At 32.2% G+C, this 18,656-nt stretch overlaps 1 pseudogene; it reads left to right on the forward strand.

Moving 5' to 3' along the window:
- LOC124973745 (coiled-coil domain-containing protein 138-like) overlaps nucleotides 1–15,486 on the forward strand; it is a 75,360-nt pseudogene extending 59,874 nt beyond the window's left edge.
- The last annotated feature ends 3,170 nt before the right edge of the window (nucleotides 15,487–18,656 follow it).

The following is an 18,656-nucleotide window of genomic DNA, read 5'->3' on the forward strand; positions in this document are numbered from 1 at the left end:
AAGGATAAAAAAAAAATGGCTATACTACCTAAAGTGCTATACAGATTCAATGCAATTCCAATTAAAATCCCAATGATATACCTTGAAGAAATAGAGCAAGCAAATATGAAATTCATCTGGAAGAATAAAAAACCTAGAATAGATAAAGAAATCCTCAGTAGCAAGAGCGAAGCAGGGGGTATTGCAATACCAGATCTTCAACTCTACTACAAAGCAATAGTAACAAAAATGGCATGGTATTAGTACCAAAATAGACAGGTAGATCAATGGTACAGAATAGAGGACATGGACACAAACCCAAATAAATACAATTTTCTCATACTAGACAAAGGTTCCAACAATATGCAATGGAGAAAAGATAGCCTCTTCAACAAATGGTGCTGGGAAAACTGGAAAACCATATGCAATAGAATGAAATTAAACCCCTATCTCTCACCCTACACAAAACTCAACTCAAAATGGATCAAGGACCTCGGAATCAGACCAGAGACCCTGCATCTTATAGAAGAAAAAGTAGGTCCAAATCTTCAACTTGTTGGCTTAGGATCAGAGTTCCTTAACAGCACTCCCATAGCACAAGAAATAAAAGCAAGAATCAACAACTGGGATAGATTCAAACTTAAAAGCTTTCTCTCAGCAATGGAAACTATCAGAAATGTGAAGAGAGAACCTACGGAGTGGGAGAATATCTTTGCCAATCATACCTCAGATAGAGCGCTAATTTCCAGAATCTATAAAGAACTCAAAAAACTCTACACGAAGAATACAAATAATCCAATCCACAAATGGGCTAAGGAAATGAACAGACACTTCACAGAAGAAGATGTACAAGTAATCAACAGATATATGAAAAAATGTTCAACATCCCTAGTAATAAGGGAAATGCAAATCAAAACTACCCTAAGATTTCATCTCATCCCAATTAGAATGGCGATTATCAAGAATACAAGCAACAATAGGTGTTGGCGAGGATGTGGTGAAAAAGGAACACTCATACATTGCTGGTGGGGTTGCAAATTAGTGCAGCCACTCTGGAAAGCAGTGTGGAGATTCCTCAGAAAGCTTGGAATGGAAACACCATTTGACCCAGCTATCCCACTCCTTGGCCTATACCCAAAGGACTTAAAATCAGCATACTACAGAGATACAGCCACATCAATGTTCATTGCTGCTCAATTCACCATAGCCAGATTGTGGAACCAACCTAGATGCCCTTCAGTTGATGAATGGATAAAGAAACTGTGGCATATTTATACAATGGAATATTACTCTGCAATGAAGAATGATAAAATTATGGCATTTGTAGGCAAATGGTCGAAATTGGAGAATATCATGCTAAGTGAGATAAGCCAATATCAAAAAACTAAAGGACGAATGATCTCACTGATAAGCGGATGAGGACATATAATGGGGGGTGGGAGGGGCTAGCATTAGGTTTAGGGTTAGGTTTAGAGTTAGGCTAAGGAGAGCGGTAAGAATGAAGGAAAGAAGGACTGTGTAGAGGGAAAAGAGGGGTGGGAGGAGTGGGGGGAGGGGAAAAATAAAATAAACATCATTACCCTATGTAAATGCAAAAAAAAATAAAAAAAATTAAAAAAATAAAAAAAGAAAGGTAATATAGGCAATAGTTATCATCATAAGCCCACATGTCATAGGCACTATCTAGAGCAGAGATAGTGAAAGACTAATAATATATTGATCAGCTTTGTGATTTGACCTTCAAAATTGGTGATGTTTAAAGTCAACTGGAAGTAAATGAAGCTGTAGAGTTTATTTAGATTTTTCCTCAGTTACAAATTATGTCTCAAAAAAGCTATTGCTAAAAAACCCACTACCACAACCAAAACAATATAACCAGGGCTACATGGTGCTCTTGGTCTTTGTGTCTCCTAAGTCTCTATATTTTGGACTGTTTATCATCTCCTTTCTCCCCCTCCTCATGTTTTATGTTATTATGTTGAAAAGTTTAAATTTGTTGAATATGTTCTAGTCTTTATTATTCTAAATGCTTCTTTGTAGAGTTATGTAACCTGTTTCCTGGAAGGACTGCTTTATAGTCAGTCACATATTAAAATGAGGTGGGAGAGTTTAACACATAAGATTTTATTGAGATTGTGATCTTAACAGAGTACGTGATTATCAAATTGCATTTATTCAAGAAAGTATCCATAAAAGTACTATTTGGACATTTTTCAAATTATGAAATGTCTGTAATTTTTTCTTTTTCTGTTTGAGTTTTTATTGTTTGAATTAAAGGAAATGGTACCTTAACACTAGTAGGAAGTCAGTGAAGAACATTGAGGGAGAAAATAGTATTGGGTTTATTCTTTCAAAGGATTGTTGTGACATGGAGGTAGGATTGGAGTCAATTACATGTCTGTGGTGGGAGAATAATTAAGAAACTTTAAGTAATTAAAGTAAAATAAGGTAGCAATTTGGATTGGGAATGTAGGTATAGAATTAGAACTGGACTATTATGAAAGGAGATAAAATTGATGGAACTTGATATTGAATTCCATGTAAGAATTGAAGTGTCTAAGTTGACTTTCAGGTTTTTGACTTTTGCAACTGTATGAGTGTTGATAGCAGTAACTCAGAGTAGGAACTATTGGAAGGGGAATCTCAGAATGTAGGGGAATCTGACAAGATTCTTTTGGATATGTTGAGTTTGAGATGACTTTGAAACAGCAAAATGGATTGTGTCTATAAACTATTGACATGAGAGACCCAGAACTCTTGGAGAGGTTTGATATGTTAATATACATATGTCATCAATTTATAGTACCTAATATTGAATCTTGAGTAACTCCAATATTTAAGAGTCAGGCAAATGAGAATAAATAAGCAAAAGAGACTGGCAAGTAGTAGCCAGAGAAGTAGAAGGGAAACCAGGAGAAATTGATGTCACAGAATCTGAAGAGGGAGAGTATTTCAAAAGGAGGAAGTACTACATCTTGCTTCAAGAGATCAAATATGCACTTTGAAACTAAGGTTTATTTTCATAACTTATTAGTCATGTCTGTGGTTCTATATATTTTTTATCCTGGATTTGCTTTACTTAATTTATCAGTAATGTGTTTCTATTTTCTCATTGTATTTTTTTTTTGTACCAGGAATTGAACTCAGAGGTACTTGACCACTGAGTCACATCCCCAGCCCTATTTTGTATTTTGTTTAGAGACTGGGTCTCACTGAGTTGCCTAGTGCTTTGTTTTTGTTGAAGCTGGCTTTGAACTCAGGATCCTTCTTCCTCATCTCCCAAGCTGCTGGGATTACAGGCACACACCATTTGTATTCTGTTATGATATTCTCAGTCAGATGCAGATACATGAGAAAGCAGAGAGGCTCAGAGGAAGAAAAAACAACAGAATTTATATATTCACTGGTCTTAGAGACAGAAGGCACTGCAGTTTATGCAGAGCCACATGAGAGACACCAGAGTGGTCAACAGGTGGAAGACAGAAACAAAGGGAAAACATTACAAAGGAAAAACTAGGCAGGGTGAATAGGAGAGGCTAGCTAGAATAATTTTCCTAAGGCAGGGATCACACAGAAGATGTTTGACTCAGGATTGGTTAGATCAAAGGCATCTTCAAGTATGCTTTTTGTTGTCTCTGAGAATTGGTTAGCTCAGGGAGGGGCAGTCTTTCCCCAGCTAGAAGGCCTTTTTAAAGATATTGAAACATCATAATACATATACAGAAAATAAGTTTACATACAATACATTCATAATCTTTTGTCCATTGGATGTAAAGTTAACTTAAAATTTTCCCTGTTAACCATTAAGATATTTCCAGGTTTATGCTTTTATAATAAATATCTTTGTACATGTGGTTTTGCAGGGGTATATTTTAGGTGATTTCTTAGATTGATTAAAATTCCAGAAGTAGCGTTATTTTATCAGAGTATTAGGATATATCTTTATGGCCTTTAAAGTCATTTGGCAAAATGACCTACTTTTGAAACAAAGGTCATCAGCATTTTTTTAAATTTTTAAATTATTTTTACAAATTGATATTATTTATGATAATATAGATGTGTAAAAAAGAAAGTAAATACTACTCAAGTTATTAAAATCCATCTGCAAATATTTTTAGAAAATATCCTATCACAATATATTTCAATGTAAATTTAAATAAACATTTTATACAAATTGGATTCTTTATTATGCTTGTTATGAAATATTCCATGATAATAAGAATAAGTCTAGGTTATCATTTTTAAAGGATATATGTTTATTTTATCATTTAAGCTTCAAAGAGTGTGTGTATGAAGGTAAAACTTTTTAAATACCTTAACATACTATTGCTGGATGAGAGCAAATATGCATACTTAAGTTTTTTGAGGGGATAGTAACTGGGGATTGAACCCAGGAGCACATTAGCACTGAGCTATCTCCCCAGACATTTCTTCTTTTTAATCTCCCAACAGGCTCTCACTGCATTGCTTATAGCCCCACTGAATTGGTGAGGCTGCCCTAAACTTGCAATCCTCTTGCTTCAGCCTCCCAGATCATTAGGATTCAGGCCAATGCATTGCACCCAGTATATACTTAAAATTTCAAGTACACATTGCCCAATTCTGTAGCAAATAGGGATTTTGGGATATTTTTATTAGAAATTATTTTTTCTTCAGTTAATTTTTGGAAAATTTGGTAGTTAATTCCAGACATCTAAAACTGCTGTGTCTTTCTATTTTTTATAATGTTATATTTAGCTTTTACCTATGATGACAGAGCAGCTACAGTGGATGCCATTTGTGAATGCCAAACTTCATGAGCATTTTGTAAAATTTATATATTGGCCTCTAGGGCAGCTAGATGGTGGAGCACAGGTAAATGACTATAGAAACTTATTTTCAGGTAATATTTCAATTAGTTTTATATAAGCTAGAGGATTGCAAGTTAAGGGCAGCCTCACCAATTCAGTGGGGCTATAAGCAATGCAGTGAGAGCCTGTTGGGAGAATAAAAAGAAGAAATGTCTGGGGATATAGCTCAGTGCTAATGTGCTCCTGGGTTCAATCCCCAGTTACTATCCCCTCAAAAAACTTAAGTATGCATATTTGCTCTCATCCAGCAATAGTATATTAAGGTATTTAAAAAGTTTTACCTTCATACACACACTTTTTGAAGCTTAATTGATAAAATAAACATATATCTTTTTAAAATGATAACCTAGACTTATCCTTGATTTTGTTTATGTATATATAATCTTCTGTATTTATAAAATGTCTTGCAGAGATTTTGATAAGAATAACATTAAACTTGTATATCAAATTGTGAATTGACTTTTTATTGTGTTGCATCTTCCAATTTATGAACACAAATCATCTCACTTATTTAGAACGTTAATTTCTTTCATTGGCACTGTAGTTTTCTGCATAGAATTCCTCTTCATGAGTTTTCAGTTGAGTATTTAATTTTTATGTGATTTTAATTAGCATTCTTTTAAATTTTGATGTCCATATGTTTGTCAATAGCATATAAAATATAATTGATTTTTTTGTTGTTTATTTTGTGTTCTGTGACTTAGAACTTTATAGTTGTAGAAATTTCTTAACAGACTTCTTGGGATTTTCTATATAGATAGTCATGTTATCTCAAATATAAACACGGTAGCTTTTGTTTTTGTTTTCCTTTTGAATATGTATACCTTTAGTTCCTTTTCATGGTTTATTGCATTAGCTAGAATTTCTAGCACTATACTGATTGTACATGGTGGTGAGAGCAAATATCTTTGCTTGTTCTCAACCTTAGGGGGCACCATTTACTCTGTTGTCATTAAGTAAACATTAACATAAGAGTTTTATAGATGATTTTTTTTAATTTGCATTATTCCCATCATTTTCTATTTTTCAGAGGTTTTATTATGAATGGGTTTATTACTGAATTTTTTTCAAAAGAATTTTTTATATTGATTGGTAAGGTCATAAAACATTTTTCATCTTTAACTGCTTAATACGGTAGATTACATAGATTTTTAAGCATTGAATCAGCTGTGCATCCCTGACATAAACCCGATTTGGTTGTGATGTTTAATTCTTGCTTATTGATGAATTGTATGTTTGTATTTTGTTAAAGATTCTTCATTTACATTCATGAGGAATATTGGTCTGTGGTTTTCTTTGTTTTGAGCTTTAGTTTTTGATCAGGGTAATGTTACATTTATAAAAATGGTAATTATATCATCTGGAAGAAATTTTGTAGAGTTAGTGTTAATTCTTTAAATAGTTGGTAGACTTCTGCAAGTGAATAGTTTGGACCTAGAGATTTCTTTTTTGAAGGGAGTTAAATTTTGAATTTATTTTTCTTAATAGTTATAGGACTATTCTAATTATATAATTATACAATTATATAACTCATATTAGTTACTTGTAGTTTGTGCCTTTTGAGGAACTGAACCATTTTATCTACACAAATTTATTTGTGTAGATTTTATCACAATACTATCTTTTTGAAATCTTTAATGTCTAGTGATAGCCCTATTTATTCCAGATATGGAAATTGGGTTTTCTTTTTATTCCCTTAGAAGTTTGTCTTTTTCATTGTTCTTTCAGAGGTTTATCTTTTCATTTTGTTGATTGTTTGTCTCTTTTTGTTCTCTATTTTGTTGAATTCTTCATGCTATTATTTTCTTGATTCTCCTTGCTTTGAGTTTATTATGCTCTACCTTTTCTAGGTTACTGAAGTGAAAACATATTGATTCAAGAATTTTCCTCTTTAAATATATACATTTATTAATTTGTGCTATTTTTCCATCCATTCTGCATTAATCATGTCCTACAGATTTTGATATGTTTTATTTTAATATCATGACCCATTAATTATTTAGTCTGTTGTAGGTCTTTCTGTTCTTCAGGTTTGGTTGTTTTGTTGATAATCATAAGTTGTTTTATGTCCTCATTGATACTTTATCTACTTCTATAAGTTGTTAAGAGGTGGTTTTGAATATCTCAAAATGTATAATGCAATCTACTGTCATGTGCAACTAATTAGAACAAATAAAATTTTTAAAATATTGAAAAAATAAGTCTCTATCACTAGTAGTAAATTTCTGTTTCTTCTGTTACTTCCATCCATTTTCATCTCACATAATATATCTCTGTTGCTCAGTCCATATACATTTAGGATTGTTTTGTTTTCTTGATAGATTGACCCCTTTATTTTTATATAAAGTATTTTTGGTCATTTTCTTTGCCCATGAAATCACTTTAACTGATATTAATATAACCATTTCTGCTCTCCTTTGATTCACATTCTCATGATATATCTTTTTCCATTTTTTTTTTTTACTTTTGAGCTTCACATGTTCTTATACTTGAAATGAGATTTTGTAGGCAGCAAAGGATTGGGTTATGTTTGTAAATCAGTTTTTTCAATCTTTGTATTTTTTTGGTATTTAATTTGTATATAGTAGGGTTTAAACTGTCTCTTTATTTCTTATTTTATCTCTTTTTTACTTTTTTGGTTTCTTTTTTCTACTGTCTTGTGGGTTACTAGAACATTTTTTAGAATTCAATTTTCATTTATCTATTTATCTATAATATTTTGGTATTTCTCTCTCTCTCTCTCTCTTTCTCTCTCTCTCTCTCTCTCTCTCTCTCTCTCTCATGCTGGGGACAGAACTCAGGGCCTTGTGCATGTGAAGCAAGCACTATACCAACTGAGCTATGTCCCCAGCCCCCAAGGTGTATATCTCTTTGTTTAGCTTTTTTAGTAGTTCGTGGTATGATATTATATATGAATCACTTATTATTCTAATTGGTACCAGCATTTTACCAGTTTTGAGTAAAATAGATAGAGATGACATTTCTGAACCTCCCTCATCTAAAATATAATCATGCTAATATTTCTTCTGTAGCTGGGCATGGTGGTCTATGGCTGTAATCCCAGCACGAACTTGAGAGATTCAGGCTAGAAGGATCTTGAGTTCAAATGCAACCTCAGCAAATTAGTGAGGCCCTAAGCAACTTAATAAGACCCTGTCTCTAACAAAATATAAAAGAAAGACCTGGGGATCTGGCTAGGTGGTTAAGTATCCCTGGCCTGGTACAAAAAAAAAAATTAAAAAAAGAACTGCATGAGATAATGTTATTGTTTTTGTTTCACCCATCAAACAGGTTTATAAACTCAAGAAGAGAATAAGAGTATACTGTATCTTTTTGCTTTTTGTGTGCTTCTTCCTGATGTTCTTTTAGCCTTTCCTTTCTGTTTAAAAGAACTTTATTTTTTAGAGTATATCTGCTGATGACAGATCCTCCTGTTTTCTTCATTTTAACATCCTGATTTTCCTTTCATTTTTGAAGAATATTTGCACTGTGAATTGGATTTGGGGTGAGAGGCTTTTTGTTTTGTTTTGTTTTTTTGCTCCAATCTTTGGATTTTTAGAAATGTGCCAGTTCCTTCTCACCTCCATAGTTTCTGATAAGAAATTTACTGTCATTTGGGTTATTTTTCCAATAACATGTAACATAGAGTATAATTTCTCTTTCTCCTTTTTTTAAACTACTTTTCATAAGTTTGACAATGATAGGTGTTAATGTTGATCTCTTTGGATTTATTTTCAGATTTGTTCAACTTCTTTAATCTCTACGTGTATTTTTTGCCATGTCTGAGATGTTTTTAGCCATTGTTTCTCAAGTATTTTTTTAGCTACCTGATTTTGCTTTCCTTTGAGGACTCTATGACATGGCTATTAAATTTCTTGTTATACTCAATTCCTCAACATCATATTTGTTTTTCAATTTAGTTTGGTTTCTTAGATTAACTGTTTTTGTTTCTTTACTTTCTATTTAACTAATTCTTTTTCTATCCCTTCCATACTGCTGCCCAGGCTGTGTTTATTATTATTGTGTTCATTTTATTTCCAGTTCTAAAATTACACATGGTTTTTCTTCTATATTTAAATTTGGTAAGATTTTCAGTTCTTCAATAAGATTTTCTAAAAGTGTTTATAAATGCTCATTTTATCAGAGCTGTTTTAAATTCTCTGTTTGATAATTGTAATATTTTGTCATATGTTGGGATTGGCAGGTATTGATTCTCTTTTTACATTTGGTTTTGAGACTTTCCTTATTTTTGGTGTTGGGAGTGTACATTTTCAGCCAATATTGGTTGCAGATATTGGTGAAGCCTCAACAATAATTTTAAAAAATAAAATTTCTGTTGTTTTTTACTTTTTTTAAATTAAAGAGAAATAGTGACCACACACTTATTTGAAAAGTAAAGAACAATTTATTTTCCTATTATAAAAGAAGTATAAAGCATTAGAAAATTTTAAAACAAAAATAAGTAGAATTTATTAATCTTGCCATTTTAATATTTTTACTATACTAGTCGTGAAATATTTAATTTTAAATTGAGATTTTAAATCTCATGTATTACTTTATCCTAATGATATTATACTCTTATTAGCAATGTATTTGAATTAGATTACACTGCTTGTACTACCTAGTAATTTGGCATTTGATACTCACAAAATCTCAGTATATCTGTTTGTAATTTAAAAGTTGAAGCTTGTTATGTGCATTGAAGGATCAATATTGAGTCAGGAATTGTTCACAAATCCCCATTCAGAGGCAGGTAACTACTATAAACTCAGTTACATGGGATTGAAGAATTAGAATCATAACAAAGGAATATTTAAGTTATTTCTTAGTCTGGCTTAGCAAAGCATACTCTCTGCAGCAGTCTGAAATGGTTTTCCTTCATTTGATTCTTGGTGAATATATGGAATACCACTAGATTCTTTTATTTTAGAGGTAATTTTTTCTATGCCATTAGTCCTATTTTGCCTATTTTCTTGTTTCAGTTTGTTCTCCATGTGAATTTTATGATTCTATCCTAGTGTTTTTATCTTTTGAAATTGTTCACTTTTCAGAGTCACTGAGGACATTTATAGTCAGATTAGACTGAAAACAGTGAGATTAGAGATGGTCATTTCCTAACCAAATACAGTAAGATATACCTGAGAAACTGGTAGTCAGTGATGGTGGAGCAAATGTGAACAGAGTACAGGCAGTCCACTTCTCTTCCTTTGATGATTCTCTCTTCCAGAAATATAGTGTGATCTTATGTTTTTACATGTTTTCGAAAAATACAAATATTTAAGATTCTTTTCAGTTGAATGTAACCGCCAGTCTTGCATGTTTTCAATTGTTTTATTTTTATTTTTTTTATTTATTTATTTTTTTTATGTTTACATAGGGTAATGATGTTTATTATATTTTTCCCCTCCCCCCCACCCCTCCCACCCCTCCCAAAATTCATTTACTTTTAGTTCATTTATTTGATTGCAGTATTTAAAATAAATGTTTCCTGAGCATGAGCAAATACACTAAGATTGTACGTATTTTTAATAGCATTCAACTATGACATCAACATTGAGAAGATTGGGTAAAGATATATTAAAGAAGTGGTAATTAAAGGAATTCAGGATAATTCTTCAGAAAATTCTGTGGAAAATAAACCAAAGATAGCTGCTCTTTTCAAGAACTCCAATTTGCCATTGAGATTTTTGTCAACCTTAATTGTTCTCAAGACAGTCACTCAAGGTAAGCTTTCAAGCATGCTTACAGAATAATTTTTAGTAACTAGGAGAGATAGCCATATATTAAAGCAATTATTTTATAATCAAATATGTTTTAAATTTTCAGCATGAGATTTTGGCTTATTTCATAATGGTGTCACATTATTTAAAATCAAATTTTATTTGATGTGAATGAAGTCTTTTGTATTGTTTCTTCTTCCCAGAAGCCTGTGTTGATCCTCTTAGATAATGTTCTAATAGCACCATTCACTTACAATTGTTGGGTTATTTGCCACATAAATTGGCAAATAAAATAAAATAGTTTTTTTTTTTTATTTTCTGCTAGACAACCAAGTTGGCAAACTATAGCTTATACAGCATATCAGGTCCACCATCTGTTTTTTTAATAAAATTTTCTCACACAGTCATGCTTGTTCGTAATGTCTTATCTGTGACTTTTTTGCCTTTGAACAGCAGAGGTGAGTAGTTGGCAACAGAGACTGTGTAGTATCTAAAATTTATGAAGTTATTACCAGGTCTTATAACAAAAAAGCTTGTCAATCATGCACTAATTAGCTTATTGAGGATAAAAACTTATTTTGTTTATCCATCCATACATTGCATAGTGCTTTGTGTAAAAGAATGAATTTATTGATATATGAAGAACTGAATCAATTAAATATAATGCAACATAAACAAAACCTGGGCTCAATACCCAGCAGTGCAAAGAAAGAAGAAATGGAGGGGGTGACAAAAGAGAGAGAAAGAATAAAATGCTTCAACAAAAGATGACCATAATTTTTTCCTCCATTACTAGGGTTTGAAACCAGGTGTGTTCTACCCCAACCCTTTTTATTTTTTATTTAAATACAGTATCTCATTAAGTTGCCAGGTTGGCCTCAAATTTGTGATCCTCCTGTCTCAGCCTCCTCAGTTGCTGGGACTTACAGGTGTGCAGTTTAATTATATGTAATGTCAACTTAATTGATATACTTTAAATTATTGCCTGTAACCAGTTGTCATTCTGAATCATTAAATAAGATAATTTTTTTAAAGTGAGTAATGCCAGTGTAGTCAAGCAATAAATATATCAGTTTTATATCTATTGTGTTTGCTAAATTATATGACTCAGAATGGTGGTTTCTTTAAATGGGCAATGACAATAATTTAATTTGGCTACTTTATCTGAAGTTTGTTCTGTGTCATTACTCCCAGCGATAAGTGAACTAATGAAAAAAGAAAAAGTCATAATTCTGCCTTCTTAGTTATTTTTGCTTGGTTTCTGCTCTCAAAATTATGATAGACTGGTAACTGTTTGAAAGATCATTTATGAGCCAGTCATGGTGGCTCATGCGTGTAATCCCATCAACTCAGGAGGCTGAGGCAAGAGGATCATAAATTTGAAGCAGACTCAGCAACTTAATAAGACCCTAAGTAACTTAGCAAAATCCTGTCTCAAAATTAAAAAGGCATGGACATACTCAGTGGTAAAGTGTCCTGAACACAATCCCTAGTATCAAAAAAAGAAAAAGAAAAGAAAGGCACAATTAGCCCAAATTAGTTTACTACAGGCCTATTTCAAGAACTTATGTGTTTACATGCACACATAGATGAATAAAGCTTTATCAGACCATAGCCACAGTTTTAAAAATGTACATGTTCATCAGAGTTCCAATAAGGTTGTTATCAGAAACTCAGTGGCATATTAGTATAAAAAAATTAACCACTAATAATTTAATTAAGAAAATTCATTTATCAACATATAGCATAGTTTGATAAACTGTCATGTTCATTCTTGATAACTATTAAAAAGGCAAAGATACAGTAAGGAATATTTATTTAAAATGGGGAAATAACAGAAGGGAAGTATGTGCTCCTTATCACCATTTTTGTTCAGTACATTATTGGACATTCTGATCATCTTTAAAGAGTCTTGAAGTATGACAATTACAAAAAAGGAGAGAAAACTCTGAATTCAAGGATGCTTATGTATAAAGCCTAAAATAACCAATAAAAGAGCCAGTGAGGGGCTGGGGTTGTGGCTGGGGCTGGGGTTGTGGCTCAGTTGTAAAGCAGTTGCCTAGTATATGTGAGGCACTGGGTTCAGTTCTCAACATCACATATAAATAAATGAATAAAATAAAGGTCCATCAACATCTTATTATTATATATTTTTTAAAAGAGCCAATAAAAGGAAAGAGGTATAGCTAAAATGCCAACAAAGGAGATAATAAACACCTTAATTAAATGATTAGTAAAGTTGTTTGGATGACCAAGTAACTTTCAGAGTGAAGACTATTATTGGAGATGAGGGTCATCTCATAGTGATTAGGTGGTCTTATCAATAAGAAAACATCATAATCCTTTATGTACCAATAACATGAAGCAAAAACTGATAGAACTGAAAGAAAAGACAGTTGCTTTTTTAATTTTGAGACAAGTTTTACTAATTTTTCCTGACTGACTTTGAATTTACAATCCTCCTATCTCAGCCTCCTGAGTCACTGGAATCATAGACATGTGCCTCCACATGTAGCTATATTAAATATAACACTATAGCTATCTATTACCAGTATCAAAAGACTTCATTATTGTTTATATTATTTAACTTTTAAGAGTTGAATTAAGGTATATTAGATCACATTAACTGTCCATGGCTATATAAACAACCAAGCATTTATGGGACTTACAGAAACCTTTTATTTACTAGCTCACAATTTTTTGAATTGGTAATTTGGGATGGACTCAACTGACAGGTTTTTCTGGACTGGGCTCCCTATTCTTGGTTGAATTTTCTCCCATGTGGCCTATTCACATGTGGCAGAAAATTTGGCAATGCAAGAGCTCTTGAGGCTAGGATCCTGAGCACACAGCATCATTTATTCTGCACCTTGCTAAGAGCATAGAGTTAGCCTAGGCTCAGAGCCGGGCAGTGGAGCTCATCTGTAGATGGTAATTGTGGCAGAGTTTCTAATTGCTTCTTATAGCTGCCATATAGACTAAAGGAAAACTTTATCTTATACTGATTAAGATCAACAGATTGTCTTTTGGTAAAGAATATAAAGGTAACATTTCAGTGACAGGACTTTGTTAAAAAACTCAATAATATAACAAATTTAGAAAAATAAATGTTTTGAAAGTTAAAATTAATATTTAAAAAATATTCTTTTGGAAGATAAATTGGTCTTGTTTTTAGAAATAGCTTAACTACTGGATAAATTCAAGTGAGAACATAATTTATCTCTAAGTTTATTCTTGAAAAAAGTACTCAAGTACTATTTTTTACTTATTAAAACTCTTAGAGAACAATTTCTTCAACTTGTAAATTTTAAGAAAACTCCCAGATAGTGTTCAGCCTATTTAAATGTCAGATGATATATTAATAAGTGAAGCAATTTGTATTAGATGCAGCAGGTGGTGCTGTGATAAAACTTTTGTTCCTTATAGAGTTTATAATTAATTTATACTCTGTGTAATTGCTAAATATATATTTATATATATGTATTCTAAACAAGGCAAATATAAACTATCTAGCATCTTTGTTCTACTATTCTTTTACTTCCAGTATTTATTTTTTAGCTACAAAATTAAGTATAGTAATATTAATGCTCCTTGAACTAAATTCTATCAAAAAGAGAAAGGAGTACACTATAAAGGGATCCAGAGGCACAGATCCTTATTTCTCAAAATATTTCAAAATGTATTTTAATTTCATATGAGTTACTGTAACTTCACATTCTTAATAACTAGGGTTTAGTTTTTACCTTAATATTTATATAAGAAAATTCAACCCAAAATCAAAAAGCCAATAAATGTCATTTGGTGATTCTGTTTTACTTTCAGTGTATTTCAAGTCATTAAAGTAGAAATATCAATAGAAAAAAACTAACTCAGTATTATATGAACAACATGAACATTCTAAAATTCCTTTTAATAGAGTTTTGAATGGAGAATTATAGAAAAATTTATTAAGAGTAGTGACTTGGGTTTATTTGTCAAATTGAAGTATAATAATAGAAGTATTTAATACTTTATGTGCACTGATTCTAATTAAATTAGTGCTTTTCAATCCTGACTTTACAAGTTTCCCAGGTACCTGTGGAACATCTTTAAGAGAATTCCAGGCAATCTAATCTGACAGGTGTCTTTAGAGTGCTGGCCTTGGAAAAATCTTGCTGACATTCTTATTTACAGATATATCAAGAAAAGTAACACACCAGAGCATATTCAAATTTCTGAAATTGTCTTTCAGTGGTCTAATATCCAATTTTTAGCCAGAAAAAGAAATCCTTGTTTAAAATCTATTTGGCAAGTTTATATAAATTTACATTTTGAAATAACCATTCAGAAAGATTTAAAGTAATGCTGTTTGATTTTTGGGAAGCATATTATAGTTATAATCAAATATGGAAAATAAACTCTCCTTGTGATATTTAATATAAACCATGTTTAATTTCTTCATACCAGAAAGAAATAGGTCTTATTTGCTGTTTCAGTACTAAAATATGAAAATTTTAAAGAAAATTTAACCTATCAAGATGTAATGCCTTTTCTTTCCCTTTCTCATTGAGTTCTAACAAATTAAGGGGAAATTAATCTAAATTTAGTCTGTGATCTCTTGTCATTTAATTTTTGTTTCCCTATTGATTTTGTTAAAGAGATGATGCTCTCTTTTTATCTTTCTGGTTACCAACTTGATCACTGATATGCAGATGTTTTCACATTGTTTTTCAGCTGATTACCTGATGCAGGCATTTCATTCTTTCTTTCTGTTTGGAATTGAAGACATGAGGAGCAACTGGAATTCCATCCAGTGCTTGACAAATATCCTCTGGAGGATGATTGCAAAGGCTCATCCTAAAGGGAATTGTCAGATGTTTTGCTCCAGAGCATGGTGTTTTTTCTGCTATGTTTTTCTGATAATATATCAGTCATTTCAGCCTGAACGGATTGCTTAAGGGGCTGAGGGGAATACAAAAAAAGTTCCAGAAACTACCTACAATCTGAAAGACAATGGGTCTTTACCACTAACAAAGTTAAAAATAATTTTGCAACTGTACAAGGAGTCCCTGAAAGCCTCTGGAGAAAATATATATAGGTCTGCCTTTGTCTCCAACAGGTTGGTTAAATTCTAACGATGGTTTTGTTTATGTGTGTTGGTGGTATAAAAGAGTAAGGTTCACAACATTCCTTCCTTCCTACAAAGAATAGGTCACCCCTGTAATAAACTTTGGTGCACTATGCCCTGTTCTGGAAAAAAGAGCTACATAAGACAAGGTAATTTATTCAATAAAAAAATTTGGCTACAAGAACCACTGCGACCACTGCCCTACTGTAGCCCTTAACTCAGCAATTTAGATATTCACCAGATGGACCTAGTAGAGATGGTCACATGAGATTACTTGTCTATTGCTTTAACCGTGAGAGTGATAAGAATAGTCTTAGGTCACATAGAGTTTAGATATTAAGGAAATAAACATTGTTTTAGCTCATTGATGTAGTTAGATATTCTTAAAACAATTGTGATTAGGTAAGGATAATCTGTAAGGTTGCTGTTTTCTGCCTATGCTTTGGAAACTTCTTTAATTTCATTAACCACAAGACTGCCATTATAGCCTGAAGGAAAATGTATATAAACCCAGCCTTCCCCAGAATAAAGTGGGAGTGATTGCATCAGAACTTGAGTCTGTCTTTCATTCTCCATCCATCGCTGATGCTGCCTCCCTGCACCCCATTACCAGTGTGAAACCCCTGAACTCCTGCTAGGGCTGGACCCTGGCAAAGACAGATGAAGGGAAAACATTGTTTTTGCAGTATCAAGCAGTTCCAGTAATATTAGGTCATTTGAGAATATCCAGTAAAGGACTCCTAGCCAATGTCATTGATAGTTTACTTCAGATGACAGTAGAATCTAGTAAGTCTTTAAATTTTATAAATGTGAAAAGAATCAAAGTTAAATGTTTTTCTATCCTCCTCTAGTCTGTAACTGCACATATCAGAGTGAAGTTCTTTACATATCAGACACTATTTTACTTTATAATTTAATGTGTATTATAATTTACATAAATTTAATTATAATATGTAATTTAAATTCTTAAAAATAATTTTGAAAGTTGTATAATTGAATCAGCAACATCAGTAAGAGTCAAAAACCCTGGCTGTCATTGTGTCTCAGTGGTAGAGCGCTTGCCTAGCATGTGTGAGGAGGAATTGGATTTGGTTTTCAGCACCATATAAAATTAAATACAAAAAGATAATTATTGTGTCCCTACAACTAAAATATTTAAAAACAAATACATGTTCATCAACAACTAAAAAAATCTTCAAAAAAAAAAGTCCTAACCCTTTGTCCAGATGTTCATTAACAGCACAATTTCTAGTTGTCATTAGTTTATGTAACTAAATGTTACATATTTGCGCCTCTTTCTCTATTCCCTTTTGTCCTGTTGTCCTAACAGTTCCAATCATATAATCCTTGTTTTCTCAGGGGGAGTGAGATTGTCAAATATATCTTTAGTTAAAGTGAGAATAATGACAGAGATATGTACCTGTTCTTGCCTGATCTTCTTTCCTGTTTTCTTGGAAGAATTGAGGGCAGGGCAGCAATGTTTTGGTGGTATATCTGACTAATATGTTTAGCTTGCATTTGCAATATTTTTATGGTCTGTTAGCTTTATCTTTGTAATTTTTATATTTAACACATATTACATAGAAATTCTGTACATAAATAATTTTATTGGGTATTGCTCTTTGAATCTCCTGTAACTTTTTGACATGTGACAAGTAGTCATTTTGCTTAAATAATTCTTTTTTATTTGTAGTGTTCTATTTCCTTTACAACAGTTCTAAAAATAAAAGGTTTATGCCTTCCAGAGGTGGAATCTCAAATTAGAAAGTCATTGCCCTTCCTGGTAGTAAGTGACCTTTGAATTTGATGTTGCTAGCTCCCTAGTGGTTGGGTACAAAGCATGGGTATGTTTCTTACTAGGAGCATTTGGTGGAGCTGAAGAAATGACTCCTTTTGGAGAGCGCTCACCTAGCATGCCTAGGGACCACGGTTCAAATCCCCTGCCGGGAAAATGACAGGAGCATTTGGTGTATGGCTTCACATTTTCAATTCATTTCTGTATATAGTCCTGCTTTTCTTTGAAGTAGGCATGGTAGGGAAACAGAAGCCTAAAACAATTGGGTAACTTTTTCAGGGTGACCACAATATGCAATGTAAAACTGAGTCTTTGACTCTATACATGAGGCTTATTCTACCACAGCAGTGTAATTGGATTTCCAAGGTTTGTTTTTTTTCTCCTGCTCAAAAATATCATTTGTTTTGTGATATATTTTATCAATATATATAGCCATTGTAATTGTTCAGATATTAGATTTATAGTTCAGGATCTGACCACCTGGATGAGTAATCTTGGAGTTTAGTATCTCAGATTACTAATGTAATAAGTAGAACAAAAAGTTTAAAGATTACTAAGATTACTTGTTTAAGTGACTAGAATTACAACTGCTTTGCAGAAAATTTTTGTTTTAATGAGGTAAAAAAATTCTACCAGACTCAAATATTTATTTTTTGGAAACAAATATTTTTGAATATATCCAACAGATTAACTCTTTCTTTGTATTGTGAAGGGAAAATTGAATATAATTTTATGAAATAGTTGAACTACTTAGGTAATATGACTGTGGCATCACAATTTCACATTTGGAGAAATTGTATTAGTCAACAGGTGTTCAGCTTTTTGTATTTGTTTACCTTTATTCAGGGTACTCTCCAAACCAATTCTTACTCAAGTTAAATTCTTACTCAATTTCTACTGCTGATTTCTATGAAAATGCTATAGTTAGCTTAGTAATGAAGTTTTAGAAGATCAGAAGTGGCAAATCTTATTATTTTGATTCATTGTACACTAACGGGGTACAACTTTCATTTCTCTGTACACAAAGTAGAGTCACACTGTTTGTGTAAACATACATGTACATAGAGTAATAATGTCTCATTATCTTTCCTTCTCCATACCCTCTTGACTCCTCATTTTCCTCTACATAATCCATCCTTCATCAATTCTTCCCTCTTATCCCCCCACCCTCCATTATGTATCATCATTCACTTATCAGAGAAATC

The sequence above is a fragment of the Sciurus carolinensis genome, unplaced genomic scaffold, assembly GCF_902686445.1.
Source record: "Sciurus carolinensis unplaced genomic scaffold, mSciCar1.2, whole genome shotgun sequence".
Classification (NCBI taxonomy): domain Eukaryota; kingdom Metazoa; phylum Chordata; class Mammalia; order Rodentia; family Sciuridae; genus Sciurus; species Sciurus carolinensis.